This window comes from Puma concolor, chromosome B1 (assembly GCF_028749965.1).
Source record: "Puma concolor isolate L17-30 chromosome B1, mPumCon1.1.hap2, whole genome shotgun sequence".
In the NCBI taxonomy this organism is placed as follows: domain Eukaryota; kingdom Metazoa; phylum Chordata; class Mammalia; order Carnivora; family Felidae; genus Puma; species Puma concolor.
Window position 1 is genome coordinate 13,576,368 of NC_141670.1, and position 17,648 is coordinate 13,594,015.

At 41.5% G+C, this 17,648-nt stretch overlaps 1 protein-coding gene across 16 annotated transcripts in view; it reads left to right on the top strand.

Moving 5' to 3' along the window:
- Window positions 1–17,648, top strand: part of TENM3 (teneurin transmembrane protein 3) — a 1,294,211-nt gene that overhangs the window by 731,063 nt on the left and 545,500 nt on the right. The window lies entirely within an intron of this gene.

Below are 17,648 nucleotides of genomic sequence, written 5' to 3' on the forward strand. Positions count from 1 at the left end.
ATAGACTTGGGATTCATTCATTCAACAAATATTTGTTGAGAGCGTTTCATGTTCTGTCCTGGCCGCGTGTCAGCGACTAGTGCTCAAAATACTAGTGATTTCTGCTCTTTTCTTCCTTCCCTAGGAGCCAGTTCCAGATTCTTTTGTCCTCTCAGGTTATTTGCTCAAGGAGTATAAAATTAGCAGGAGTTATTGAATATTCATTTGGGGAACTTCTTTCTAGAAAGAGAATTTGGCTGATCTGCCCAAGTTCCCTAGACCTTAAAATTCTCCATCTCTGTCTCTCCCTCCCTCCCTCTCTCTCTCTCTCTCTCTCTTCTTTTTAAATCCGCAAAACTCCTCTCTCCTGTTATGATCTGTAAACCCCTGCATGTTTCCTCATGTTATACACTCAGCGTAAGCGTGAGACTCTCAGAAATTTGTTTGCTAAATCATCTGGCAAATGGTCTTGTTGATGTCTGCTGAGCTGCTCAGAGCCTACAGTTGTTAAGTACTTATTACGGGAATCCAGCCGGGCAAATTAAGAACGCTACGTGTTTGCTTGTTATTTTAGGACTATTATGTTCTGCTTCTGAGGGGGCTCCATATTGGACCTTCTGACTAGAAAGGACTTGCTGTTCTTTAGTCAGAGGTTGCTGCGTGGAATCTGAATCTTTGACCTGGCAACAATAAAAGTGATTATCTTCCAGGGGGAGAATGTCGTCTCGTTGCTTTTCATAGTTCAGCCTGCTGGAAAATGTGAAACACTTATTTAAGCAGCTCGAGGTTCACTTGGTATGTCATATTTTATAACTAAGCTGGGAACGCTTTCTACTCACAAATTAAGTTATTTACTTCCTTTTTGTACTTAAGTGCTTTATATAAACAGTACTCTGGCATTTATGCCCCCGGCTCGAGGTGAGCATCACTGTCCCCCCTCTTCGCCCCCGGTCCACACACAAAGATGTGCGGAGCGGTAAAGCTGTTAGTAAAATTACAACCGATGTTCCTGGTGGTTTTCTTGGAAGTATACATATGACACATGGAAGCTGCCACAGAGGTAACTTACACATCGCACAGGGTAAGGTTCAAAAATAACCAAGAAGTTCGGTTAGCCTTTCTAAGAACCATTATTAAAGCAGATCTGAGATGTCTGAAGGATTTTGCAATGTGTTAAACTCTGGGAAATTATGATCAGAGGTAATTTAAGTGTATTCACCGTGGGGTCCCTGCATATGCTGCTTTTCTAGAAAAACGGGAATTTGTCTTTGTCATCATTTTAACATTTCATCTTTTGCAGTGCATGGTCCCCTACCCAACGCTTTGCCTCTGGCACCTCCTTCCTGTAGAAGAGGCATCACAGCTGTGCCTGAAATCCCTCCCTAACAGTTTAAGTGGTTGCTCTTAAGCTATTTCTAAATGTTCATCTGGTTATAAATGCTGATGCTGACATGATTTGCAAGGGAGTACCCTTGTCGTAGGATATCCGTGTGTTTCCCCAAAACGGTGCACGGGGTTGAAAACTGTTAGTGATGCAGAGACGCCTGGGTGGCTCAGTAGGTTAAGCGGCCAACTTCGGCTCAGGTCATGATCTCACAGTTCGTGAGTTCCTGCCCTGCGTCTGGAACTGTGTGCTCAGAGCCTGGAGCCTGTTTCGGACTCTGTGTCTCCCTCTCTCTCTGCCCCTCCCCCAGCTCATGCTCTGTGTGTGTGTGTGTGTCTCTCTCTCTCAAAAATAAATAAAAATTGAAATGTAAATGATGCAAAAAAATTAATATAAATTAAAAAAATTAAATATAAGTGATGCAAAAGAAAGGTGGCCTTTCCCTGTCTACTGTAGGCATTTTTTAATAATGCAAACTGCTTAAGCACAGAGTTAATGTCTAACATGCCTTTCTCTAGCAACAGACTTTGTACTTTATGAATGCTTTATGATGTTAAATATTTGTGGGAAGTAAAGGAACTAGGCTTTTCAAAATAAAAAACATCAGATAATCTTGGTTGCATTATCGAGAAGTCCGAACGATGCCAGATCTGAATGCACCTACCATTGTTTTCTGTGCACCTGCCTGGTGTTCATTGTGCATCTGCCCGTGCTTCTCTGGTGTCACGAATAAAAGTGACTTCTCCTCAAGGCTCAAAGGCTGTTTCTGGAAAGAGCCAAAGTGTGGATGTTTTAGGCTTTGTGTGTCAAGATTTCCAATCAAGGATAAGCATATAGGTACTAAACAAGAGAGAAAATAAATTTCCACAAACATTTTTTGACAAAATTCAAAACATAGTAATAATAATAAAATATACTCTTTGTAATACACGTCTACTATTGAGAAGAATGAGTTTTTTCTGAGGGGGAGTTAACCTTTTGCTTTGGGGTTCAAAGTTAGTGTTCTCCAGCATCAAAGCTATGGCAATGCCTGGCTATAAAAACCACTCTTATCTCAAATATCTCAATACTTCTGAATACAGAAGTATTCAGCAGGCTGGATTTGGCCCCAAGACAGTAGTGTGTTGACCCTCTGTGAGGTGCTTTTTCTTTTTTTTTTTTTTAATTTTTTAATGTTTATTTGGTTTTGACAGAGAGAGAGAGCGCATGGCAGGGGAGGAGCAGAGAGAGAGAGAGGGAGACACAGAACTCCAGGAAGCAGGCTCCAGGCTCCGTGCTGTCAGCACAAAGCCCGATGCAGGGCTCGAACTCACGAACCATGAGATCATGACCCGAGCCAAAGTCAGACGCTCAACCAACTGAGCCACCCAGTTACCCCAGAGGTGCTTTTTCTTAGAGTGCAGTCCTGGGACCCTCTGGTGATCCATCACTGAATTGGTTTATTAATCGTGCTGGTCATAGGACCTCACTGCACATGCTCAAGCTCATCTGATTTCACCTTTCCTTGTTGCTTTTGGAACCTTGGTTTATATCCCCTACCTTTAGGAAACCCAGCTTGTGCTTTCCATGGACTTTTCCCTTTCAGCCTTCAAATAGGCTCAGCTCCCCCTGCCCCACCTTTTAAAACAACATCCAGCATAGTTGACATAGAGTGTATATTAGTTTCAGATGTACAGTATAGTGATTCAACTATTCTATCCATTATTCAGTGCTCATCACAATCAATGAACTCTTAATCCCCTTCACCTATTTCCCCCAGCCCCCCACCCACCTCCCCTCCGGGAACCACCAGTGTGTTCTCTATACGTAACAATCTGTTTTTGGTTTGTCTCTTTTTTTTTTTTCTTTGTCCGTTTGCTTTGTTTCTTCAATTCCACGTATGAGTGTAATCATACGGCATTTGAGTTTCTCTGACATGTTTCGCTTAGCATTATACTCTCTAGATCCGTTATGTTGTTACAAATGGGAAGATTTAATTATTTTTTATGGCTGAGTAATATTCCGTTGTGTATAGGTACGACATCTTCCTTATCCTTTGACCTATCAGGAGACACTTGGGCTGCTTGCATAATTCGACTATTGTGAATAATGCTGCAATCAACATAGGGCCGCAGCTATCTTTTCAAATTAGTGTTTTTGTATTCTAGTGTTTTTGTGTAAATGCCCACTTAGTGGAATTACTGGATCACGTGGTATTTACATTTTTAATTTTTTGAGGAATTTCCACAGCTTTCCACGGTGGCTGTACCACTTTGCATTCCCACCGGCCGTGTACGAGGGCTCCTTTTTCTCCGTGTCCTCACCAACACTTGTTGTTTCTTGTGTTTTTGATTTTAGCCATTTTGAGAGATATGAGGTGATATCTCGTTGTGGTTTTGATTTATATTTCTCTGATGATTAGTGACGTTGAGCATCTTTTCACATGTCTGTTGGCCATCTGGATACCTTGTTTGGAGAAATGTTCGTGTCTCCTGCTCATTTTAATTGGATTCTTTGTTTAGGTGGTGTTGAGTTGTATAAGTTCTTTTGTATTTTGGATACTAACCCTTTATCAGGTATGCCATTTGGAAATATCCTCTCCCATGCATTAGGTTATCTTTTCATGTTATTGATTGTTTCCTTTGCTGCGCAGAACCTTTTAATTTTGCTGTAGTCCCAATAGTTTGTTTTTACTTTTGTTTCCCTTGCCCTGGGGAGACATATCTAGAAAAATATTGCTACGTCAGCTTCCCTCTTTTAAAAAACAAACATGAGGGACTCCTGGGTGGCTCAGTCAGTTAAGCATCCAACTTCGGCTCAGGTCATGATCTCAGGGTTTGTGGGTTCGAGCCCCGCATCGGTCTCTGACAGCTCAGAGCCTTAAGCCTGCTTCGGATTCTGTGTCTCCCTCTCTCTCTGCCCCTCCTCTGCTCTGCACTCTCTCTCTCTCTCTTAAAAATAAATAAACATTTAAAAATTTTTAAATAATAAAATAAAATAAAAACCAAACATGATTGTGACCCTACTGTACCCCAGCTCCCATCCTGTTACCCCCCATTCAAAGCTACACACTTCAAAAAAATTTTTTTTTCAACGTTTATTTATTTTTGGGACAGAGAGAGACAGAGCATGAACGGGGGAGGGGCAGAGAGAGAGGGAGACACAGAATCGGAAGCAGGCTCCAGGCTCTGAGCCATCAGCCCAGAGCCCGACGCGGGGCTGGAACTCACGGACCGCGAGATCGTGACCTGGCTGAAGTCGGACGCTTAACCGACTGCGCCACCCAGGCGCCCCCAAAGCTACGCACTTCAAATGTGCCTTCCGTGTTCATTGCCTCGACCACCAATGTGCTTTTCACATTCTTCTCCAGTATAGTTCTTGTCCTCACCATTCTATCAAAGCTACATACACACAAAACTAGACTAAGCTACTCCTTCAAATCCTCAGTCTTTGTTGCCCTAAACGTCTACATGTCACTGACACTGGTGGCGAGCCCTCCCCCAGCCAATCATCTCCCCTTTGTTCATTCCTGTCACGGCGTAGCTGGATGAGGTCCCGGAAAGCACTGTTACCTGGTCCTGTAGAAGCTTTCTTCGGACTCCGGTAGCCATTTTGTAAATGCATCTTACACCATTTGAAGGGAGTATTGACTGGGCTTACGAGGATGGGGGATGCCTCAGCTCCTGCCTAGGGCAAGAGTCCAGGGCTCTGAGAAGCAGATGGGATCCGAAAACATTTGAACATTTGAACGTCAGGGCATATCTGCCCCTGGGGCTACCAATGTGTATTCAGTACTCAAAAGAATGTGGGATCCAAGACCAGATCTCTGTTGCTCAGTCGATGAGACCTGGGTGAGTGAAGTCTCCCAGGGAGGAGTCAGGGTAGAATGAACTGACCCGAGTCTCGCTCTGTGACCTCTCCATGCCCTGGCTGCCAGAGACACACAGAACATGAGGTGGCCGCATGGCTGTCACCCCCCCAACATTCTAACCCGCCTCCTTCCCCGTCCTCTGTCTTCGATCCTTCTGTTTCCTTCAGGTTTCTCTCCCTCCCACCAGCCCCAGACTGTGGTGCTGCCCGCCTCTGCATACTTCACCTGCCCCCATCACTCTTGTGGCTTCCCTACCTGTGCGGACCCCAGCCACACCTGCTCTCCTGCCTCACCTTTCACCTTGTAGGTTGACAGCCACGTCTGCAACTTCCGCTCTGGTCTCTTACCTGCAAAACGTCTTATTTTCAGTGGTCGGAGATGCCAAAAAAAGCTGCACAGAAACAAAACAACAACAACCAAAAAACAGAAACAAACAAGCAAGCAAAAACCCAAACAAACAACAAAAAATTAACTTGGCTTCTGAGCAGTTATCTCTAATTCAGTTACCAAAATTGGAAAAAAAAAAAAAGTCCCTCCAGATAGGTGTCCCTCCCCACCTAACCCATTCTGTGTTCAGTTGCTGCCCTATTATTTTCGTCTCAAAGCCTGAAAACGTTGTGATTACTCTTCACTCTTCCCTCATTCCACGTCTGGCACCCCAGTCCTTCAAATATTCTATTTGATTATTTTCATGATTTTATATTTCTTACCTTGCATAATGTTGTGATTATAGTTATTTTATATTAATGTTCACTGGGGGGTTATCTGATTTCTGTAATGTCATGGGTTTGTATGCATTTTTTTTTTTTTAAAGAAGCCTTGCTCTGTTTTCTCCCTCTGCAATTTTATTTTTATGTTTCATTGTCAGAGTAGTTTTCTAAAACTTTTTGTTCACCAGGCTCTGGTACCTGCTAAGACTCCTTATTACGCGGTTGGCACCAGAGCCTCTGTTTCTAAACTTATTTCCCACTTCTCCCCAAACTGCACTCATTATTGTTCCAAGCATCTCTCGCTCTTTCCCCCACCCTTGCTCCTCATGCACTTACATGCATGCTCTTTGCTCATCCGGACACCCGCTCCGTAGATTAGTGAAGAAAGAACGACCTTCCCGGGGAGAGAAGGACTGTGTTGTGTCGCTTGACTGCAATTGCTCTTGTGTTTGACTGCACATGACCACAGGCGTGCCACCACGCAGGGTCCCTAAGCCATCCACTTCCTCGGTGACGTCCACTAAGTGGGTTAAGTGCAGTGAGTCAGGTGGGACAAACCACGGCCAACGCTGGCCTTCCATTATCATGGCCACTCGCAATCTCTTCTGGATTTGGAATCCCATCCTCAGACAGGATGCCATCCAAACAGGGCCCAGGCATAGGAGCTAGAAGCGAGTTTCTCCCCCTGGAATAAAGACTGGAACCTGGATTCTTTTTAACGGTAGAGAGAACATTCATAAAACTGTTTGAACCCGTGAACGCAAGACGTGGCTCTTGTTTACAAGAAGCGTCAATGTAGCGCGTGCGTTGTTTTTGCACTTCTGTATTTTTTTTCTGGTAGAAATCAAAGACGGCATTTTTGGAGAGAACATTAATAAATTAGACTCATATGAGCTTCTATGATTAATTATGCCATAATTAAATATTAACCACTACAGTATGTCTTATATTTATGCAGTGTCTTCCTTTTCTGTCTGAAAATCGCTTAATTATATACAGAAATATATCTAAAATATAGGCTATATTCTGAAACTGAATTTGAAAAGAAAATTGATGTGTATATGAAAATAAACCCCCAATGTTAACCACTTAAGACTTGGTAGATTATTCAGAAATTAAATCTACTGTCACCTGTAAAAAAAACCATTATGAAATAATTCGAGATATTAATTTTTTAAAAGATCCAGAATGCTTGCATCGAGAACTTGTGCTAAAACTAACTTTTTCTGCAATGCTGAAAATATTTAATTTCATCATGATGAGGCAGACGTAATGTGTGCTACCGAAATGCTTTCTGATTTACCAAAGAAGGTTCATTGTATTTCAAATACATTTATTTGTTGATTTTAATTCTTTGAAAGTGGGTTCTTTTTTATATAATTTTTTTTAATGTTCTATTTATTTTTGAGACAGAGAGAGACAGAGCATGAGGGAGGGAGGGGCAGAGAGAGAGGGAGACACAGAATCCGAAGCAGGCACCAGGCTCCGAGCTGTCGCCACAGAGGCCGACACGGGCTCGAACCCACGACCTGTGAGATCATGACTGGAGCCAAAGTCGGACTCTTAACCAACTGAGCCCCCCAGGCGCCCCTGAAAGTGGGTTCTTTACTTATGATGTGACTTTGCACAAATTCCTTAGTCCTTGCAGGGCCTCAGTTTATCCACCTGGAAATTGGAGCTAGAACGATCACTGAAAGGCTTGTTGCTAGGATTCAATGGGTTATTGTATGTCAAGCATGTAGCATAGAGCCTAACATATATGAAACCCAGCATATGGCTGTTCTAACATATATTTATTAAATTAAGGTGTACCATTAACTAAACCTCATACCTCTCTCTCAATTGCTATGAATATGGTCATTATTAGACTTTAAGATATGGAAGGGGAGATACAAATGCATGGGGATTTCCTTATCTCTTTCATGCAGTTTATTAAAGTTCTGCACATTTTTCAAGCGAAGCCAGGACTAATACTGATTCGTGCCTGGCTCCCTGGGCACATGCAGTGATGTGCTCCTTTGCAGTTGAAGTCCAGGCCTGACCCCCGCATGGCTCCCACGCTTTTTCCCAAGATAGAAATCAGATACCCAGAGCATCAGGCAGCGAGCGGAACAAACAGCTTGAAGGAGAGCAGCTCAGCCACAAATATTGCACCAACAGCTATGAACGCGCCAGAGGCCCTGCAGGTGCCTGTTGGCCACCTCTGTTCAAGTACTCAGGGCTCTGGCTAATCATAAAAGGTCAGCTGTCGGAGGCCGTCTTTCTCTCAACTACTTTAAAAAAAAAAAAAAAAACTTATGTCAAGTGAGCACTTTACATGTGGTTCACCCACTTAGCCAGTGCCTCCTCTGAAGCTGAAATAGATTGCTTGCATAAAATGCTCAGAACTGCCTCCGGAAAGTCTTCTCATGCTGCTTGCTTCCCTTAAAGCTGCGGCTTCCTAATCCTTTGATCCCCACACCCCTGAACTCTGAGAGTGTAACAGAAAGGACAGAGCTGAGATTTTCGTGTGACAAGCGGAAGAAAATCAATTTTGACGTTCCCAAAGATAGAGCCAGTGGTGCAGACGACCACCAGTCACAAATAGGTGTTCTGTACCGTCGTCTCGGGTGACTAAAAATGCCGAAGAGGTTCGGTGCGGCACGGACAATGGGAGGCAGTTTTTTTTCTTTATTCAAAGAGTAAAGGAAGGCTGACGTTGAGACCACATCATGAGTATCAACACCCTGTCCATTCTACTGTTCCTTGTATTTTTGCTGGGTGTTACAGATTTTAAGCATGCTAGCATATTCCACAGGAGGATTTTCACGTTGATGAGCAGTTGAAAGCATTTGTCTGTGCGTTGAGTTGGATGACTGTTTCGTACCTCAGGAAAACCAGATCTTCCCTGTAATTGGCGGTCCTATTATAAGTGGATATTCTGTTAAGCTTCTAAAGAACTTCTGAGAACTTATTAAGTAATTGAATAAAGCAGAGTGCCTTTAGTCTTATAGTTGCACCATATTTCAGAATATCATATAACCTATGAGTCCGTTCAGATGTTACATATAAGTGATAAAACATGGGGCAAAAAGCAATTCTGAAAACAAAAAATTACGTGAATTACCATGCCACCCACTAATACATTCCTTAGCGACGTAGTCATCCTTTTTCCTAATTACACTGGTAAAGATTGGGTTACAACTATTTTTATCTTCGGAATAAAGCTGTTATACCCGAAAAGGTGTAAAGGAATTAAGATAGGCTTCCCATAACTCATAACAAACATGGTCGTTTTGAATGTGCTTAATTATTATCACCATTCAATTCAATGCAATGGTGATTTATTGCCTTTTGAGAGCTGCTTGTGAATGTCTCATTAGGAAGAGCTGCTGAATGATACAGCACAATCCATATGAAGGCATATTTAATGTCATCTCAGTAATGGAAACACTGCTTCTTAAACTCCATTTACATGCCCAAAATTCTAAGCAACAAACAAACCCCACCGCGATAATCGAATTTAAAAATTAGTCTATATTTTTTGGCTATTGTCTAGAGATAAGAAATGCAGCTTTTCTTAAATGAGAGGAAGAAATATGTGCAGATTAGGTAACTAGGGTTTAAATCTACATGAAAATGTGAATGTATTAGGGAAGCATAATACATCACTTGTTGGAAATAAGAGAGATAATTCTAGTTTCTCGACCCCTAGTGTTTCTTAACTATGCGCTTACTTTGTGATCTTCAAGAAAGGGAAATAAATGTAACTGTAACATAACCAGTAGATTGTGTTGGCCTGACATCTGATCTGTACTTTAGCTACAGCCTTTGTAAATCTGAGAAGTTGAATGGATATCATGGCTTAAGACGTGAAGTCGTAATTACCTTCCCTTCTTGATCAAAAATATGTATTTAGTACTTTGTTTTTGGATGTTCATAATTAACCTTCATTTCAGGAGCTTGCATTTTACTTATCGTGTTAATTTTAAAAACCCTCCCCATGAAGTCTTGGTCATTCCCCCCCAAATTTTTACAAGGTTTAGCAGAAATGACGTAAATAACACACATTTTGACAACTTTTGACAGCGATTATGTGGTTAACATAATAATAATTTATGACCGAAGGGCAGTCTTTCTTACAATTAAATTCGTCTGTAGAGTTAGAGCAGGCTAGATGTTATCACTACGTACAGAACGCAGTGTAGATTTTCCTAATTTATCCACATTCTTGGGACCAAAACAAATACATTAATTGTCTGTTATATCACCCTTTAACTAAATCATGGCACACAAATGAAATTCCAGCCAGAGATAAGGAAGGTGTGTGCAAGACCATAATCATTTGTCATGATTGCAGGCGTGAAACTCTGCAGTAAAAGAACATACCAGAAGCTTCCGAAGAAATGCTCCGAGCTGCAGTGGGTGTGAGGTGCTGAGAGAGCCGGCCCTGTCACCGGGCAGCACGGTTGTAAATGGTATTTCCAAGAGCTTTCATAGTGGACAAGGACAAGCCGTTAGTCTAGTGGACTCCTCAGACCGAATGTCATTAAAGGGAAAGTGTTGTGCGAGTGATGGCCTCAATCCTTACTAATGAAAGAAAGAAAATATGCCTCCAGAATGAGGCAGTTAGAGCTGAGTTGTGGTGAAACCCATGTGCACGGACTCAATGACCACTTCTCTCTCTGGTTGTTAAGAAAAGATGCCGCTGAGGTCAGAGAGAGGCGTTCTGTTGAGTCAGCCGTGTGTTGTCGTTCTGCTTGAAAAGGGTACTTTTTGCCACGTCTAGGAATAAAAAGAGAAGAAGAAAGAGTTTCCCAGCCTCCTAAGCCAATCAAAATGTACGGTAAAGATCTTTACGTTGTCTGTTTATAATAGTAGCAGTCAAGGACAGAAAGTTCGAATCCCGGTTGTGCGTAGAGGGGAGGGCCACGGAAATCTGTAGAGTCTGTGCGCCCAAGGCACACAAAAAGTGGCAACAAGGCTTTCTTTGCATTTTGGGGGGATTGCAGTCCACGCTCAGCCTTTTCCATTCATACCTCAAGTATGTCAACAGAGTAATCTTTGAAGGCAAGTGATGCTATTTCGGTGAGTTTCTCTTCTGACTTGAAATCAGGTCTCAGATTCCATTGATCTCTAGATACCTTTCTCAGATTAGGGCTCTACTGGCTCCACGAATCTCCAGTTCAAATTCCCTTTTGGAAGTAATGAAACATTAATTGGAAATGAACGTCTAAAGGTGACTGAGGGAAGGAAAGCCAGGGCTGGAGAAAAGGATACTGGTCCATCCCTCTCTACCCTCTGGGTGGTCTCAGAGTCTAGGGAGGATTTCCTATTCTCTGCCGAATATCCCTTTTTCTTTGTGTTGTTTTGTTCTGTTTTTCCGAGTTGTTTTCTCCAACGGCTAGCGAACAATCTGCATGTAATCGTTACAAAACAGTGGGAATTCTGCTGTGTATCTGTCCTTGTATTTACCAACCAGAAATGATTGCCAGCACACAGGCTTCAAAATGTGCGGTTTCCAGCTAGGTCTGACTACATCCACAAAGGAGACAGAAATATTCCTGACGCCAGGCGTCCTGGCAGCTTCCTTTTGGGGTTCAAGTTACGGCGCATGTGTAAGAGGTACCTAGAGGTTACCAGGTGAATGCACAGTTGCCTTCAAGGTAGTGTGGCCTAACTCTGGCTTATTCCATTCTCACCTGACCTCCCCACCTGTCCTTGAAGGTCTGCTGCATCCGCCAAAAGATTCATGGTCTGATGTGCTGTCCTTCATACCCATGGCCATCTTGAACAGTGTATATCATCCAGGCATCAGTTTCAGTCTGGTGTATATAATACCCTGTCAGTTTGGCTAATCTACCTCCCTCATCATTGGTATCTGAATGGGAAAAGTAAAGATTTTGTAGAAATGGGCCTCATTCCCTTCGAAAGAAGGGGGTATACATTGATAGGAATGTTGTTGTAACAAAAAATATTTACTGGAAACTCTCTGAGAGTAGACCATATCTTCATTTCTTTTAAGTTTATTTATTTATTTTGAGAGAGATAGAGAGAGAAAAGCATGTAAACAACAGAGGGACACACACAGAGAGAGAGAGAGAGAGAGAAAATCCCAAATAGGCTCCACTCTGTCACCTCACAGTCATGAACCGTGAGATCATGACCTGAACCAAAACCAAGAATCAGATGCTTAACTGATGGAATCCCCCTGGCATCCCTAGACCATATCTTTCTTTTTTTCTTAATTTTTTTTTCAACGTTTATTTATTTTTGGGACAGAGAGAGACAGAGCATGAACGGGGGAGGGGCAGAGAGAGAGGGAGACACAGAATCGGAAACAGGCTCCAGGCTCTGAGCCATCAGCCCAGAGCCTGACGCGGGGCTCAAACTCACGGACCGCGAGATCGTGACCTGGCTGAAGTCGGACGCTTAACCGACTGTGCCACCCAGGCGCCCCAGCCATATCTTTCTTAATTACCATTGAATTCCTAGCTCCTAACGTTATGTCTGGCATGTAGTTGGTGTTCAATATGTTGAACCGAGTGATGGTTCCTGGTAATAGCATTTAGCCCCTGTTTTCAGACCAATGCTGACGTGTTATGAATCCTGTAAATGATTCAGGGCTTTTCTAGAAAAATGTTCTTGCATTCTTCTAAAGAACTCTAGTGACCATCTTTGTAACCAAAGTGTTTACAGAATGAAAATGGGTGTGACTCCAATCATTTCATGGGTAAATACCAAAATCAATGTGTAAGTACATTTTTTTTTTTATTCCACCATCGTTTCTACTCATGACTTTTCAGCAAAGTGATTATCTGAGTAGCATTGTCACAGCAGAAATGGTGGCCTGTGTGTGATCCCCCATTTAAGATCAAAATATCCAAAGTATATATTAGATATGATTATGGTGTTTGAGTATTTTTAAAGAAAACTATTTAATGAGCACTTGCCTAACTTCTAACTATAAGAATAACATTCATTGAATGCTGTGTGTCAGGTACTTGTTCTAAACACTTTATATGGGTTAAGTCTTTTATTTTTTTATAATTTTTTATTGTTTTTGGTTTTATTTTTTTTTAACGTTTATTTATTTTTGAGACAGAGAGAGACAGAGCATGAACGGGGGAGGGGCAGAGAGAGAGGGAGACACAGAATCGGAAGCAGGCTCCAGGCTCTGAGCCATCAGTCCAGAGCCCGATGCAGGGCTCTAACTCACGGACCGTGAGATCGTGACCTGAGCCGAAGTCGGACGCTTAACCGACTGAGCCACCCAGGTGCCCCTTGTTTTTGGTTTTAAATCCAGTATAGTTAACAGAGTGTTATATTAGTTTAAGGTGTGCAATATGGTGATGCAATGATTCCAGATGTCACCCGGTGCCCGGGTGTCATCACAAGTGCCCTCCTGAATTGCCATCATCGGTTCCCCCATCCCCCCACCAACTTCCCCCTGATAACCATCAGTGTGTTCAGACTCTATAGTTAAGAGTTTGTTTCTTGGTTTGTCTTTCTCTCTCTCTCTTTTCTTCTGTGTTCAATTGTTTTGTTTCTTAAATTCCACATATGAGTGAAATCATATGGTCTTTGTCTTTCTCTTACTGACTTATTTTGCTTTGCATAACACTCTCTGCTCCATCCATGTTGTTTCAAATGACAAGATTTCATTCTTTTTTATGGCCGAGATCACCTCACACCTGTCAAAATGGCTAAAATCAAAACCACAAGAAACAAGTGTCGGTGAGGATGGGGAGAAAAAGGAACCCTTGTGCACTGTTGGTGGGAATGCAAACTTGTGTAAACACTGTGAAAAACAGTATGGAGGCTTCTCAAAAAGTTAAAAATAGAACTACCCTATGAGCTAGTAATCACACTACGGAGTGTTTACCCCCAAAATACAAAAACACTAATTCAGAGGGATATATGTTCCCCCATGTTTAGTATACATTATGTACAATAGTCAAATTACAGAAGTAGCCCAAGTGTCCATGGGTAGATGAATGGATAAAGAAGATGTGGTATGTATGTATATATACAATGTATCAATGCTTTTATGATGTGGATGGCATTCCTATACCCACTGACAGATGGGGAATCTGAGGCACAGAGATATTACATAGTTTGCCTAAGGTCACAGAGCCAAACGAAGTAGAATTGAGTCTTGGATCTGGACAGTCTGGTCAGATTTGTGTGCTTTGAACCCGGGTACTTATAACTACTACTATTTTGTGATATTACATGGGATTTCCCTTTTGGATTATTCTTTATATCTTTGTGGAAAAAATTGACTAATAATATTACAGGTATTAAACCTTCCCATAAAGAGAAAGACATTCTGCCTAAGAAAAATAAAGATTTCAATTAAATTTGGACAGCATATCAGTGAAGGTAAAATCGTTTTCTTGGAATTCAGCCACTAAAAAATGACTTGGGTAGACAGGTAACATTTATTTAGTAATTTTTTTTTTTTTTTTATGGCAGGCAATGTTGTAAGTTCTTTTGGTAAGTTTTCTTATGTGTGGTAAGTCCTATTTTATGGACGCTCAAGTTAGCTGCCCCAAGTCACATAGGTTGGAAGCAGCAGAACAGGGTCCCCAGTCCAAATGTATCTGACCCCAGACTATTTTGAACCATCACTCTGTCCTACCTCCATGCAATAGTGAGAGAAGACAGCCTGAGTGTTTCATATCATGACAGCTGTCATCTTGGGCATGTGGAAGGAAGAATGTGTTTGGTGTTTGGGTGAACCTGTTAATCCTTTAAAATTTTTTTTTTCAACATTTATTTATTTTTGGGACAGAGACAGACAGAGCATGAACGGGGGAGGGGCAGAGAGAGAGGGAGACACAGAATCGGAAACAGGCTCCAGGCTCTGAGCCATCAGCCCAGAGCCTGACGCGGGGCTCGAACTCACGGACCGCGAGATCGTGACCTGGCTGAAGTTGGACGCTTAACCGACTGTGCCACCCAGGCGCCCCAGTCCTTTAAAGATATTTTAACAATAATTATGATTCAATGTGTTGTATAGTCTACTATTGCTCTTCAAGTTTTTTCAGTAATTTGTGGTAGCTTACTTAGTGTTGGTCATTGTCCAAATTCATGCATTATCTCATTTAAATTGCCTAATGAGCCCGATGAGCAGGTATCATCAACTCTATCTATTAAACAGGAAGTGAGGCTTAGAGGGGTCATGCAGTAAGTGACTTCAAAACCCACAACTTTACTGCTTAAACATAACGTTCTACCAAATTTTATTAAGCCATATGAGAGTGCCACTTTGGTGGGTCAAAAAATGTTCAGTTATGGGCAGTTTCATACTATAAAACCTAATTAGTGAATGATAATTAATTTAACCCTTCCCTATATTTAATTGCTAAATACACGGAGGGAGCGCCTAATATATTTGCAAACATAATGCATAAGAAGAAAAGAAGTCATGAAAATTTGGCAGTATAAGTGTTTTTATTAGTGTTCAGGTATATTGATATTAATAAAAAGTGATCAAAAATCATGTTAAAATTCATTTTGTGCCCACATATTTAATATCCGGCACTGTACTTCTTTTTCTTTTCTTTCTTTCTTTTCTTTTTTTTTTTTTATTGAGAGCTAGAGAGAGCATGAGTGGGGGAGGGAGAGAGGGAGAGAGAGAATCTTAGGCAGATTCCACACTCAGTGTGGAGCCTGACATGGGACTCGATCTCACAACTGTGAAATTATGACCTAAGCCAAAATCAAGAGTCAGACGTTTTAATTGATGAAGCCACCCAGGCACCCCATCTGGCACTGTATTTCTTAAAAACTGATAAATTCTGAATAGGAACTAAGCCCTTGAAAATGAAGATTTCATTTCTATTAGTTTGAATATTGTCAAATACGTTTGCTTAAAATCACATATTTTGATTTAAAATCTGAACGCTTAGAATAGTAGCAAGTTAAAATCCAACCTAAGAAAACATATAATGAGTCTGCTTCTTTAAAATCCAGTCTTAAAATATCCAAGTGATGGTTTAAAATAATTGTTTCGGTTTACATTGCAAACTCATGCAAATTGACATTTAGCAACTTTCGCTGTCAGTCAGTCTAATGGTTAAGTCTGCTCACTCTCCTAAAAAAAAAAAAAAAAAAGAACGAGAAAGAAATCTCTGATTTGGAAAATCATTTTTTATTTGTCAAGGGTTTTTGTAGATGGAATCCTTCATATGTCTCTGAATGTCCTAGGTTTTCCATTTTGGGGAAAACATGTGTACAGCTCAACTTTAAATTTGGCCGTATGGAATGAAAACGACTATGGCTTCTGTCTGGCCCCTTAGGAACATCTTCCGTTTTGGTGGCTTGTAAAAAACCTGCTTGACAAGGGTGGGCAGTGACTGGCCCCAGCTCTCTAGTGTTGAACCGTTGAGGGCCCCGACAGCTGGACCTTTTCCTCACCCTTTTATTCTTCCCACAACCTCCTGTGGGATTGTTCAGTGGACTGTCAGTCCAAGCAGTGTCCCAAAGTGGGTGGACCGGACTGGAGCCCGTGTCACCACAGATTGGTAGTAAACTGCACGGGAGAAGGTTTGTGCCACCTGCTAGCCAGAGATCACTTGACAGGTAGAAATATTCACCTACTAGTTGAAAGCTTAGGTAAAAATAGCAATTTTATGATTACATTACATGACCTTTTTATAATTACCTAATAGCCAGCAGAGGCACAGTGTATATTTCATGTGTTTACCAAGACCATAATTTTTCCCTTTTGGGGGGTTTTCCTTAGTACCCGGTAATGAATGGCATGTGATATAAAACCATAACGCACAGCTATTTGAGGGCCATCATAAGAAGAGTATATTTCTTCTTTTTATTCTTGGCAAGTTATTATTATATACGTGTTATTTGGAACAAGTTCTGGGTTCTAGCTTAAGGCCCCAAGAAAGACCCCTCTCTGCTGATTTGAAAAATGCCGGTGGATTTTCTCCACCCGCATCATCACAGCAATAGTGCTTTAGCTTTTCAAGCTGCGAATCTTTTAGCAGAGCTTTGTTTTACCCCTCCACTTAATCAAAAATAATGAAGATTTGTGTATGTCAGGTTACTCAGAATTCTCGATGAAAGGCGTGATTGTTCTGTCTGTGCTTAAATACCTGAGCTCAAATCCAGTTACACTGCCGGGGGAAAATGTTAACATTTTTAAACAGTTCTTGATTTCATTTGCACTGATTTTGTGAAAATAAGGAGGGGGAGGGGGGAGGGACACTGTGCCTTTGTTACATGCTGTAAACAAGCCATTTTCTCTTCATGAGCCCCCTGCTAAAAGTCAGCTGCTTTCAACTCAGAGAAGCAAGTGAATAATACTAGAATATTTGATCTTGTTAAGAATTTGCCATGACATTTTATTTTTTAAAGACCAGAAACTTTATTGAAGTTGAACTTTAGAAAAGTGACCTTAGCACCGTTGCTGCTGTCCCCAAATGAAGAGATGATCTAGGGATTGATGTAAGGTGGCCACAACCCAAAAGCTGGTGGTGGGCCACATGGGAGAACATTGTAGAATAAAAATACCAGAGCTAAAATCACAATGATGCTGGCAGCCTAAGAGTTGAAACCACATTAGTTGCTATCTTTCAGAGTCTTGTCTAATTAACAATACAAGTTCACCCACCTTTCAATACATATACTCTGTTTTCAGGGGTCCTGGTGCCATACAGAAATTTAAAATTCAGGTAAGTGTTTAATTAGAGAAAGAGATCAATAAATATTTTTAAATCTA